The sequence below is a fragment of the Grammomys surdaster genome, unplaced genomic scaffold (genome assembly GCF_004785775.1).
Source record: "Grammomys surdaster isolate TR1022 unplaced genomic scaffold, NIH_TR_1.0 345, whole genome shotgun sequence".
Lineage (NCBI taxonomy): Eukaryota > Metazoa > Chordata > Mammalia > Rodentia > Muridae > Grammomys > Grammomys surdaster.
In genome coordinates this window covers 2,235,265-2,248,478 of record NW_021604764.1, presented here as the reverse complement: position 1 = coordinate 2,248,478, position 13,214 = coordinate 2,235,265, and the positions used below count along the sequence as shown (strand labels likewise).

The following is a 13,214-nucleotide window of genomic DNA, read 5'->3' as shown; positions in this document are numbered from 1 at the left end:
AAAGGAAGTCGACACAGACCACTGCATTTAACGCTTCAGTTCAGCACCAGGCCCCGTGTTTGGGTTGGTTCCAACTTCACCGTAGGACCTGACCAGAGCAGGGTAGCTAGTATATAGAATTATAGATTTTTAAGTTTGGAGAAAAGTCATGTAGCAGTGGTCTGAATTTTCATCCACAAGTCCTCACTGAAGGGTAACACCAGAAATGCTCTAGAATTAAACACCCTCTCCTCACAGGCAGCCCAGTCCACCTCTTAAATAAGTTGAGACAAAGGCTCTCCATGTTGTTGATTCTGTGTTACAACTGATAAGCATACTCATACCTGTTTGACAAGATAAACTTTGTAGATGTAGCCATTTGTCAGTGTGCAGCCCACAAATGTGGTGCTGTTCCCTTCAAACTTCTCCCATTTTGCATTGAAGAATTGGTTTGAAGTTGATGGCAAAGACATACACCTATAATAATCCTGCCACTGAGGAGGTAGCAAGAGTATTAAAAGTCCAAAGGCAACATGAAATCCTGTCTCAAAAACAAAAACAAAAACAAAAAAAAACAAGACAAAAAAAAAAAACCTTCTCTCTCTGCAATGACCAACACCTTGTTGGTGATGGTGTTCTTCTATAAGTGAGGGGAGAGCAGTTGACAATCCTTTGTTCATCCTAGCTTGATATCTGACTTGGTGGCCAAGCTCTTTTATGTCTAAGACATATAAAAATCAAATCCAGACAGCACAGGGTGGGAGGTGGAAGACACACAGAGACCTGTGTTCAGCCTTGCCACATGGTGTGGGTGGGGAAAGATGTCCATAGGTCTGTCCTCCATCCAACTGCACAGGAAGGCTATAGACACACAGAGCCCTGCCAACCACCATGCAGTGCTTCAGAGGAGGAGGAAGACAGATAGAGACCTGCAGATCACTATGTCACCCACAGACATGCCCTCTGTCTCATAGCAGACTCTCAGTTGTCAACTCTTTCCTGTGATGCTGATTATTATATAAGTCCACACTATAACCATATGGATTTTCCAACTTTCTGGAACCCACAGGCAGAAAGTATTCATGATTTAACAGTGAATTTGTACCCTGTTTTATTTTAATTTGTTAAAACTAATGTTAATGTTTTAATCTCAGCAGACCTGAGTAACTAGGCTAGAATAGATGCCATATTGACACTCTTGTGATCTCTGAACTATGGTCATCTTACATGCCCAAAGAGTGTTGAGTGAATGTCTCATCATTCTAGCCTATGAACTTTGAACTAGGCACTTCTCATGCACAGAGAGAACATAGATTCTACAACATGATCCTGCATCAGAAGGACTAGGATTCAGACTATGGAATGTCACTCAGTTGGTAGACTGATTGTCTGACATGTCCAGCATTGGGTGTGGTGATGAATTTAAGAAGTAGAGGCAGGAGGTTAAGAAGTTCATGGTCATTCTCATCTATATTTCAAATTGGAGGCATCGAGGGATACATAAGCCCCCTCCCCAAAAAATATCCAGTGTCAAGAATTACTAAGCCCATGTTAGTTGAGGCCTGAATGCCCAGTGTGTGAATTCCTTCATCCCTGGAAGTCAATGTTTTTGTTGAACATGTCAAAATAACAAAGTGAAAAAATAACCATTTAAGGAATAGAAACTTAACTGAGTTTTATTCTTTCAAGTCTTATCATGGCACTAGGAAATGTATGCTTTTGACATTAATTCCATTTCATAGATGAAGAAAACATGTTTCAGGCAGACAGAATTACTTATCAAGGTTGAATGAATAGTAAGAAGTCAGAGTAGCTTTAAATCTGAGTTCCTAGTCATGCTAATCCATTCCCACTGACTTATAAATACTTTATGTTTTTCTTTCTATCTCACATCAAATCTAAGAACAAAAGAGGAGAATGAAGCTTAAAACATCAATAGAAATGGTTTTGATACAATAAAATTGAAGTCTGTTGTTTGGCAAATTCAATGGAGGGAATGTTCTTAGGAGTAAGTTATTGATCTTAGCTGGGACAGACTAAGTCCTAAGTTCTTGACCACAATTGAAAAACTGCTAAAGAAAGAAAACTAATTTTAATATTACATACATGTTATTATCAGCAAAAATCCAGATATGTAAGCTCATTCTTCTGAGAACCTATTTTCATCATGATGCTACTAAAATTTCGAAATTAAAATGTCTAAAATTACTATAATTTCTATGCATTAAATATTCTAAAACAAAATCGTCATTCTTTCAGGAGCTACTGGAGTGGGATGATATCGCTAGAGCAGGAAGTGGTTATCATCAGCATAGGCAGCTCCCATGCAAACCCTCTTCCCTTCCAGTGTCTTTTTTCTTGTTATCAATCACAAAATGTTCCATTCTATTGCCATAAGACATCATTCAAAGAGCCACTGGCATAAGGCGAGGCTATGTGACTGGCTTTTCCCAATGAAATACAAACCAGAAAAACTTGCCATGGGTCACCTCACAAAGACCATGCATATCTGGTATGTAATGTTGCAGTAGTAATAGGACTTTTATGTTTTCTTTCTATCTCATGGTTCAAGATGGAGCCTCCAAATTTGGGATTTCGAGTGCATATGATGGGAAAGGCCCTTGCTGACCCACACAGTGCACATGAAGCATGTACAAGAAAAGTCTTCCATTGTTGCTTTGTTGAAGAGTGGGAATAGTTTCTTATTGTATTATCTTACAGCCTACCTGATCAGTGTACCCTATGGCCATCCCAGTAAGCCAAGATTCTTGTTAGTCTCATTTTCCATGAGCAAGTTCTGGAAACTGCCAAGGACACTTCTTCCCTGCCCCTGGCTATATACTGTCCTATGAAGAGAGTATAAATATAAGAAAGCACCAAGTCCATATTACCATGTCAAAAGGAAATTCCAATATCCCAAACTCTAAAAAGTAGTCCAAATACACAGGAATAAGCTCAACCTGGGCCATAAGACAATTTCTGGTGTTTAGATAAAAGTCAGCCTTTCTCAGAAACTTGCAAAAGTGGTTCCTACCACCAAAGTAGTAATTTCTCTTAAGTGTGGCAGAAGGGACATATGGCTACCTGTGGCATCTATCAATGTATAAAAACCCAAGCTGGCCTCCAGACATTCTCAGAATCACAGGTATCTGTTACATATTTTGGAGTCCATGCTAGCATCCTGCCTTTCTCACTCACCTCCTGCTCTACTCTGAACTCTCTCCAGCTCACAGCCTTCCCTCCCTGCAACTGCTCATTCTCCATGTGATCCACTATCTCAACATGTTTGTTCCCTCCCTCCCTCCCTCCCTCCCTCCCTCCCTCCCTCTATGCTCTGCTCCTGCTTTTTGCACTGTTTTCTCTGTTCTTTATTTTCTGATAGTCTCCCTCTCTCACAGATACCGCTAGTCATAACCAGTCTTGTGGCTATGTTTAGTCTATTTCTTTCTTTCTTTGCTCTGGACTCTTCCAGATACCTCTGCCTGTTCTTTCACTCATATCTACAACAAAAACCTCCCCCTTAACCATACCATGGAGCTGTCATGTCAGTTTATACTGACATTTCAGTTTATGAAACACATAGACACTGGTCTAAAGCAGCTTTAGTTTTGTGTTTTTCCTCAAAGAGCTGAGAAAATACACTACATATGCTACTTACATTTACAGACCAGTATAGCAGAAAGAAATTATGAGGTTGACCAGATGTCCCCACTCTCCTCTCAATCCTTAAAAGTAAACTTTTGCTAACATTCTTGAAGTACATGGCCCAGCCCTCACAGAATGTAGCAAAGAAACAATACACTGGAAAAAGAGTACTTTCTTCCTCCTCTGCAAATGCTTTTCTCCAATTTTCAACAAATATCTCTAATTTATTGGCCCTTATGGAGAGTTATTCATATTTATTTTAGAAGATTTAAGGTAACTGAGTACAGTTCACTTAATATTGAATGATGTGTGATGCAGGATTTCACCCTTGTTTAAGGTGCTGATGGCTTTTCATCAGGACTTGAGAAATATTTAAAAGCTTGAAAGAAAAAGCAAGGAAACACTGAAGGTCAAAGCTTCCCCTTACACTGTCCCTGGGAGGTCTATATTTACAAGAGGAGATCTATCGTGACATTTTAACTTAAGTGAATAGATTCCTGCCTTCCTCTGGGCTGAGGTATTCAAACAGGGAGGATCCTCTTTCCCAGTGGGAGTAACCTATACCTTTCCAAGAGGGAACAAAGTCACACTTATAAAGGAAGCAAACAGAGAAAGGTTTTGTTATTCTTCCTCCACAAAATACACAGCATTTCCCACAATCCCTTTGATACAAGTCAGGTGAATGATGTAACAGGAGAGACAGGCCATGTAAAAAGAGGACACTGTCTAAATACACATTTCCCCTGGGCCTGTTTCTTTTTCGGTGATAAAATCCCACCAACTATAGACATCCACAATTTCTTTCTGAGACTGTGCTCTCAAGTCATCTGTACTCACATTTTTAACATTCAGAAGCCTGATAAATAGTTAAACATTTCCACAGGTTGAGCTATAGAACCTTAACTGCATCCTAAAAGAGAAAGCATAGTCCAATTCAATTAGTGAAATCCTCATCTTGTCCAACAAAGAAATGGGCACAATTTCAGACCTAAGCTGAGCAGACACCCTAGCTTGCATCCTGCAAAGGAAACTGTTTGTAGACAAAGGAGATGAAGTGTTCTGCTGTCATTTATCCACTGGCACCATTTCAAATATCATCATTATTATGGCCTCACATGGGACATTGTAATAAAATATAAACCCAATAATGAGTGAGTCATAACTTTTCTTCATCACATTAGCCATGAATCAAAGCACTGAACTGCTCAGTAAAGAGTGTCTAATAGAAAGCCAAATCAGAAGAATTAGTCTAAGAGGGACTGTGTGGTAAATCCCTGGCTGTGTAAGTATGAAGAACTTGAGTTCAGACCCTGGCAACTCCCTGAAAACCCCAGCATGGCAGTCCAAGACTATAAACCCAGTGCTGGGAAGAAAAGACAGGAAGGTCTCTGAAGCTCTCTGGCTAGCCAGTCTAGGTGACTGGATGAGCTCCAAGTTCAGTGACATACCCTGACTCCAAAAGTAGAGGCTTGAAGTGACTAAGATGTCCAGTGACATTGAACTTTAGCCTCCACATGTGTGTGTGTGCACAGACAAGCCCACATGAACACCCTCATTACATCTACATCATGCTAACATATATTCTCTGCATCTCTGTGTATCTCTGTCTCTCTGCATCTCCATTTCTGTCTGTCTCAAAAGAATTTGCTTAAGGGATTCACAGAGGAAACATATGCCCAAACCATTCTGCCTGCTGTTTCCTTAAGAGAAAGCTCCCAAGACTCCCCTTGCCACAGCAGAGTTACACCATATGACTGTGACTGAGGAAGGCAAGGCTTCCAAAATCTCAGGCATTGCCAAGTCCCAGTGCACACTGGGAGCAAGCTGATAATGGGTGCTACACTTTAGGCAGTGATTTTTTTTTAACTAAACATATTAAAATGGCCTAATGTGGGGAGGAACCCAATCTTTTAAGAAAATTAAGTGGGATTTATTCTGTCTTCTATTTCAGATCAACTAAAGCCTGCTGTGTGTTTTCTATATATCAGAGACTCTACTGGGAAACAGGAGGATGTATCAGAAAACCTGAGAGTCTGAAAAGGAAGCAGGCAGGTGCATAAGTGTAAGCCCAAATAACATCTTTCACTGATTCTCAGAGGGAAAGATTATATCCAGTCTAGAGAAGAGAAGAGAGTGTGACAGCTATTTGACAAAAGAAAGCGTCTCCCAGAGAAGGGCGGTGTACCATCCCCTGGGCCTTGTGTACTCACTGTCAATAATCCTCACACTATTTCTCTGGGCTGAGCGATCATCCCCATAGACAGGTGAACAAACTGATGTTCACATAGGCAGTAGGCAGGCCATCTCACACCTTCTTCCTCTGACTTTATGCACCCTTTTGGATGTCATGATCCAGCTATCTTGTCAAAGACCAAGGAGACAGACTAAAAATGCAAGGAAATTTTTAATGAGAAAATTGGAGAATTTTAAGAAGGATTTAAACCTTGGCCTCACTGAAAGTTGAGGCCAGATAATTCCTTGCTCTGGGGTCTGAATTGCCTACCAGCTGCCTGTACTTCTCCCTACTCACTGCTAGCTGCAGTCCCTAATGTGGCAAGTGATATTGTCCAGACAGGACCCAATGTTTCCAGAATCACTGGGAAATGATCTTAGCTAAGAGCCACCAATCTGAAAACATACAAAATGGCTCCTTTTTAAAACCTTACTGAAAAATCTTTAAACAGAGGAAGGAGCTGTCCACATAACCACCCCTCTCTCTCTCTCTCTCTCTCTCTCTCTCTCTCTCTCTCTCTCTCTCTGCCAGTTGGAGATAGTCCCATCCACTCCAGCGCAGTCCTTCCTGCCCTTCACTCCTCTCACATAACTACAAAGGACAAGGTGCCTGGAGCCAGTAAAGGCACCACAGCCACATCTGGCCACACAGAGGCTGTGAAAAAGGAGCAGGAGAAGGGAAGTGTCGAGGGCACTCATCTCCAGACCTGCAGCTTCTGGGTGTCTGCTGGAGAATGTGCCTCAGTGGGAACTCCATCCCCTGATCCACTTACAAAGGCACTTCTTTCACACTACTGAAGAAAATAAGAACTGCAAGAAAGAAGGAAGAAAAAGAGCAAGAGAGGGAGGGAGGGAGAAGAGGCAGGGAGAGGGAAGAAGAGGGAAAACAGGGAAGAAGGAAGGAGGAAGGGAGGTTATATGAGGAAAATGGGTCCAAATTTTAGTGAGTTTTGACTTCAAGCTAAAAAATACACCTTTGCTATGTAAAAGAGATCTTCTACATAGATATTATAACAATTACATTTTAATTGAATTAATGCAGGATGTCATTATTTTATCTTAATTGTCAAAGTCTATCATATTCTAAAAAAAATCACATTCAATATAATTTAATCATTCTTTTGCTTATGTGAGTGTGTGTGGTATATCCGTGTGGCGTGTAGGCAGATGGCTGGCATGTGTGTCCACAGGTGCACACACCCAAGCACACACGGAAGTCAGTGGAGGACATCTGTTGCCCTGCTCTATTAATCTCTCCTCTGTTCCCTTGAAACAAGGTCTCTTGCTGTACTTGTAACTAGGTTGGCAGCCAGCACTTGCCAAGAATCCACTTGTCTCCAGCCCCTAGAGTGCTGGGGTTATGGCACATGAAGCCACATCTAGCTTTTTATGTGTGTTCTGGGAACATGAACTCAGATGTTCATGGCTACATTGCAAACATTCTTACCCACTGAGCTATCTCTCCACCCCCTGTGGTAATTATTAAAATCCATTATGAAAAAAATTAGATGCCAACCAAAAAATGTGATGTCCAGGAAGTGATGATAGAATTTTTTTTTAATTTTTTGGGCTGGGCAGTGGTGGCTGTCAGGAGGCAGAGATGATGGATATTGTGAGTTCAAGGCTAGCCTGGTCTACAGAAAGTTCCAGGATAACCAGGGCTATACAGAAAAACCCTGTCTCAAAAAACAAACAAAAATATTCTTTAGGAATCATTGTGTTGAGTCATAATCAAGTTCACTGAGACATGTGGCCATGCTCAACTATTGACTAAGGACATAGTCATACATTAAAATATCTCAGACATGCCTCTTTTATTGCAAAGAATTCCTTAACCCTAGTAGAAATGCTTTATGCATTTGTCATGCTGATAGTACTAGCTATTCTATATCACAAAACAAAACAATGGGATGTGCTATGAAAGTACTGAAGAAAACAGCAGAATTTAAAGATGCCAAGCCCCAAGCAGAATCTTGAATGTGAGAGCATCCTGCCCTCCATCTCTCCATTTCTGCAATATAACTTCAGGATTGCTGTGAACTGTAAACAGAGCCTTGGATGTATGGTACGTTCAAAACTTCCTAGGATTTAGTACAGAGCCAGTGTTTCAGACCACAGCATTGTTGCTGTAGCCGAAAAGTCCCAGAATATGGGAGAGCCTGGAAGGAAATTCATCTTTGCAATAGTCTTGAGCTGCTGTTGCCCTGGGCAGATTGTCTTTGAACTGGGTTAGATAAGGGCTGTTATATTCTACAAGATGTCTGGAAACACACGAAAGTTACATGAGTAAGGCTTAATCTTCAGTCAATGAAGATAGGTCACAATGAGAAATGCGTAAGTCCTGTGTTCTTTCTCATAATACAGTCAGCCTTTTCCTATCAGTGCTTGAGTGAGTTCTGGAAGGATGCCGAGTGCTGCCATAATAAACAAAAAGCTACATTAAAAGGCACTTTTGGCAGCACACATGGATGGAGAGACAATGAGATGTGGTAGGAAGAGAATGAAGGAACTCTGGAGTTCGGTTGATCTGTATTTGAAATCTAGCACTTCCTTAGCTGGCCTCATGTGGCCTGGGACAAGCCGCTGGGTTTTCTAAACATCTCCTTGTTTGTGTAAGAAGATAAGAGCATCTACCTTACGGGGGTGTTTGGTGATTTGATGAACTACTGTGTCAGTAAACTATACTCCGGGTAAGTGCTAGAAGAGTGGACCAATGCTCAAGCCATGGCCATTGCTGGAGGCATCACCTGAATGCAAGATGAACTTATGTAGATATACCTGACACCTGGGTGTAATGCTGGATATATGACAGATAAGAACATTTGGCTAGTCCTGGTACAGTGCTTTTGCCTTGATACGTTTCAGCAGTGACCTCTATGCCCCCCCCCCCGCCAACCCCTGCTCCAACTCCTTAGGAACCGATGCTTCTTAATCTCATATTATTTAAAAATATCTTAAATTTCCTTTAAAATATCTATGCAGAAATGCATAAAATATTCATCAGTGTTACCCGATTAAATGCCTAACCATTGAATACTTCAATGTGCCTCCTCTCCATTGTCTACAGACATAAAAGGTCAACTCCAGTAATAAAATAATAACAATAATAATAATAGTAACAATGAAAATCAGGGTGACCATGTACTACCCGGGCTCTCTTCCAGACTAGTTCATAGGCAGTGGCGTCTACATTATGGCAAGATTTACATTGCCATTCTCAAATCAGCCTTCTTACATAGCAAAGCAAAATAATCATCATCATCATCATCATCATCATCATCCCAGGAGGTATGGGGGGAGGGGCTGAGTAACTCAAAATATCAGTCTGTTTATTACTCCACGAATGAACCCAAACAAACACATGTTCACACTTTTCTAGGTGATATAGAGACTACATGTTTTTAATAAAAATAATTTGTGGTCAAGAGAAGCAACAATTTACACAGCTTCGAAACCTTCTTTTAAGTGGGGGGGGGGGATGAGTATTCAATGTTTTATTCCAAAGGGTAAATAAATGGAGTTTGCATTTATGATGTCATCCACAGTTACCACTTGGGTGAGGAAAATATGGCTACACTTGCAGCTTCAAGGGTAACCTAAGAGAAAATGTCAGGGGAGATTTTATGGTGAATGTCGACCCTGCCAGCTCCAAGGAGCTATGCTAGGCAACTCATCCTTGACAAGACAAAAAAAAAAAAAAAAAAAAAGGATTTAAAGGATAAGTAATGGTGAAAAGCACAGAAGGGAGATTCCCTCAACATTACTTCCTTGGGAAGAGAAACAAACAAAGGGATCTTGTGACCCACCCCCTTAAGCTTCTCTTTGAAGTACTGACTGGTTTGTGTTGAGTTAGTGGCAAGAGATATGTGTAACTGAGCAGTGGTCCTACCGAGTCATTGCTAGGCTCCAGGTTCCTCTCTAAGATGGCTTTCCAAATGTCAAGTGTGAAATCTTTTCCTAGGAGACAAGTTACTCCTCTGATTGACTCTGGGGGGGGGGATGGCTTTTAAATAGTTGGTGTGCATTGTTTCAATGGTCTGATAGCCCAAGTGTCTCACTTTAAGAGTTGCCCAAGTGTCTCACTTTAAGAGTTGTCTATTGCCAGGACAGTAACAGTCTACTTTTTGTTATTCTTGTTATCACAAAACAGTAACCAAAATGGATGAGTTCCGGGGTCGACCTGGTCAGACTCCTACTTCTATTAACTGTGATCTCTTTATCTCACTTAACTCTGCTTCATGTTTAAATGTTCTCTGTCTTGTGGAGCCAACTTAAGGACAAAAAGAGACACAACAACATCAACAGAACCTACTACCCAGTATCTGAAATTAAATCAGTTAGAACTGCTTCATAGTCTGGAAGTGTGGTTAAAAGTGGAGACCTGGGCTTCTGCATCAAAAAACCCTAGCCAGTTAACTTGAGTAAACTTCAGGAAGTTACTTGACATCACTATGACCTAATTCCTTAAAGAGATTGTAAGCAATGCCTGTGTCATAAGTTTTCCTATGAGATTTTTTTTAATACAAATGAGAGGATATTTAAAATGGGATTCACGAGAAAGGGTTCAGCACATGTAGCTGCTGCTCTTATCAGCTTTGGCTATATTTAGTGAACACAGTGTGAGAAGGATAAAGCAGAAAGACAAGATACTTAGCTTTCCATGGATGTCTTTGATCCCTTCACTTGATGCTCAGTTATGTGACAAAAAGATACAGGGAAAGGCGAGTGGTCCATAGGGATAAAGGGTAATGCCTGTGCTATGTGACCAGCCTGAGACTAAAAGCATGGCATTGATTTTGCACTATTGGCCTACATAGCTGTCCGAACATGCACAGAGTGTGTGGATTTCCTACGAATGTCTTGATCAACACTGGACTCAGGGGGGGGGAATGTTCAGTATGTGTAGCCAAGGGAATTGATATTTTTAGAAAAGACAGGTACTAGGAGAAATTTCATAGTACCTCCTCTTAAACAGACAGCATGCTAGCAGAAAGGCCCTTCTACCATCTTAGAAGCTTGTCAGAAAAAAGCACAATTTAGTGACTCTGACCTGTTCAACTTGTGTATCGAGTTTCTTCTCTTCTCTGTCCATAACCTCAACATGATTGTCCATAAAGACTCAACTAAGGTTCTAACGGGAAACCAACCCATGACATATATTCAATAGGAAAGGGGTCAGGTCAGGCACTGGGCAGAAGTCATGAACCAGCCCTCTCTGCCTCAGGAAGCCAATGCACAAAAGACTTCAGCATCCGAGAGATTCATACAGGTACACAGAAGACAGAACCCGGAAACAAGACAGACATGCACAAAATGTTCTGGGACAAAAATAGTGCCCAGCCCCGGGCAGGTTGGAAAGGGGTGCATTCGATACTCCCGTATTGTGCTGGATGAGTTTTTAAAAGAGTATCTCCTGATCACTGGCTCCCCGGATCTGACATCTTGGAGAGCTTGTTCTAGTGAAGAGAACACTGCCTCATACCTTGGACTGCCAGATTTTGTTCCACTAAGAATAGTCAGAAGAACAGAGACAACTCGGTTTCCCTAGAGTAAACCTTTAGGAACAAACTAGGAATTGTTAAAACAAACAAATGAAAGAAAGAAAGAAAGAAACAAACAAACAAACAAACAAAAAACCAGAAGAAGTATTACAGACATTCTCAAGAAGACCCCGGGGGATGCAAATTACACTGGGTGTTCCCATTTCAAAGTTACCAATACTCTAATACTGATCAACACATTTCCCCTCCCACAATAACTTCCACAATTGCACAAAAGTATTCCGGGGGAGGGTTGTCATATCCATGTTGTTATCGAAAGCTATCTTGGACTGTCCCTGGCAAGCTACTCTGTCAGCTAAGCTTCCTGCTAGTCTGCAATGTCTGGAAGCAATTCCTTCACAACTTCAAGCTGCATCAAGTCTGTAATGCTCATTCCAAACACAACTCCAGCAAGAAAATGGCTGGCTACTTGTTCCTGCCTTAGGTGTGGTTACAGTCCAGGAGAGTCAGTATATTTATTTGATTTTCTGCCTTTCCTTGAGCCTCCGGTTTCCTAAGTGATACCCTCTCCTGGTCCTCAGTCTCCGGTTAATGTTTGCCGAGGTAAGAGTCATGAGACTCCCGCACACTCAGTTCCTCATCAGCTCTCCTAGGATCAGTGCTCTGGTGACGACTTGGAGCTTTACATGGCCAGAGCAATTCCGGGTGGGAGTGGGGGAAGGAGAGCCGCGGAGGTGTTTACCAAAACATAGCCCCAGCCATACTTTTATTTTATCCAGCAGAGAAAGAAACTGGCATCTTGCATGAGTGTTTAATTAAAGCTCGGTTGGAAGTGCATTGGCCCCCTCCGACTTGGCGGGTAGCAACAGCATCCTAGAGCTTTGCAGACAGCTCAGAAATGTAATCAAGCAGCATCCTTTCCCTCACTCTGCAGGTCTCCCTTTCTAGGGGCCATGAGCTAGTAGCCCACAGGGATATGGACAGCACAGTCGCTGGCATTTTGCTCCCAGGGAGAAAGAAAACCAAGGTGAGGAACCTTGCCATGCCCCTCCCAGTGTTCAAGGTGGGCTACAAGGTGATGACACCCTTGACCCTTCCTCCTCTGCCTGTACCTCTCCGCTCCTGGGGAGCTGCAGCCAGGGCTGCCGCTGGAGGGCTCCAGCTTGGGGCACTACACTATGCAGGAGCATGGGGAAAGGGGCCCAGGCTGTGCCCAGAGGTGGCTGCCGCAGTCACGGCTACCGTTCAGCTCCCGGGTGTCCTGCAGATGTCGCCTGGGGCGAGGGGCGCGGAGGTGGCTGAGCATAGACACGATCTCCCTCCCACCCATGGATTACCTGGATGCTATCCGCGGAGGTTCACTGGGGGGTCGTGGAGGAGGCGCGGGAGGACGGAGAGCAGCGGGCCCGCGCCAGCAGGATGTGCTGTCTCACGCTGCGCCGCTAGGCTAGCGCTCCTCCCGGAGCGATCACTTCCTCTCTCCTGAGCCTGACACTGACAGCTCCCAGCACCCGGGCTGCGGGGTTCGCCCCGCCCACGGCCCACGCCCTCCACGCCCGCGCCTCCCGCGGGAGGGCCTCCGCACGGCGCAGCACAGCCTCGGGCCAGCCTGGCAGGAAGGAGGGAACCCGGGGACAGTCAGTCCTGGGCCGCAGGCAGCGCACACCTAAGTTACTGCCAAGGAGAGCTGTGAGTCTGCCAAGCTCCTGATGGTTTCCTCCATGGGCAACTTCGCTCCCAGACAGAGAAACTTTAAGTCTTTTTTAAAAGAATAGACAAGCTTAGATCTATCCGTGCTCTACAGGTATGGCTGAACCTAGGTCTTCCCAGACATACACAAATACACAGTTACACACA

General features: G+C 42.9%; 1 protein-coding gene across 1 annotated transcript in view; it reads right to left on the bottom strand.

The window, feature by feature from the left end:
* Positions 1–12,993, bottom strand: part of Dync1i1 (dynein cytoplasmic 1 intermediate chain 1) — a 290,802-nt gene extending 277,809 nt beyond the window's left edge. Inside the window, exon 1 of the mRNA XM_028779147.1 lies at positions 12,695–12,993. The gene's annotated coding sequence lies outside the window, so the exon portion shown is untranslated. The remainder of the gene's footprint in view (positions 1–12,694) is intronic.
* Between the last annotated feature and the right edge of the window lie 221 nt (positions 12,994–13,214).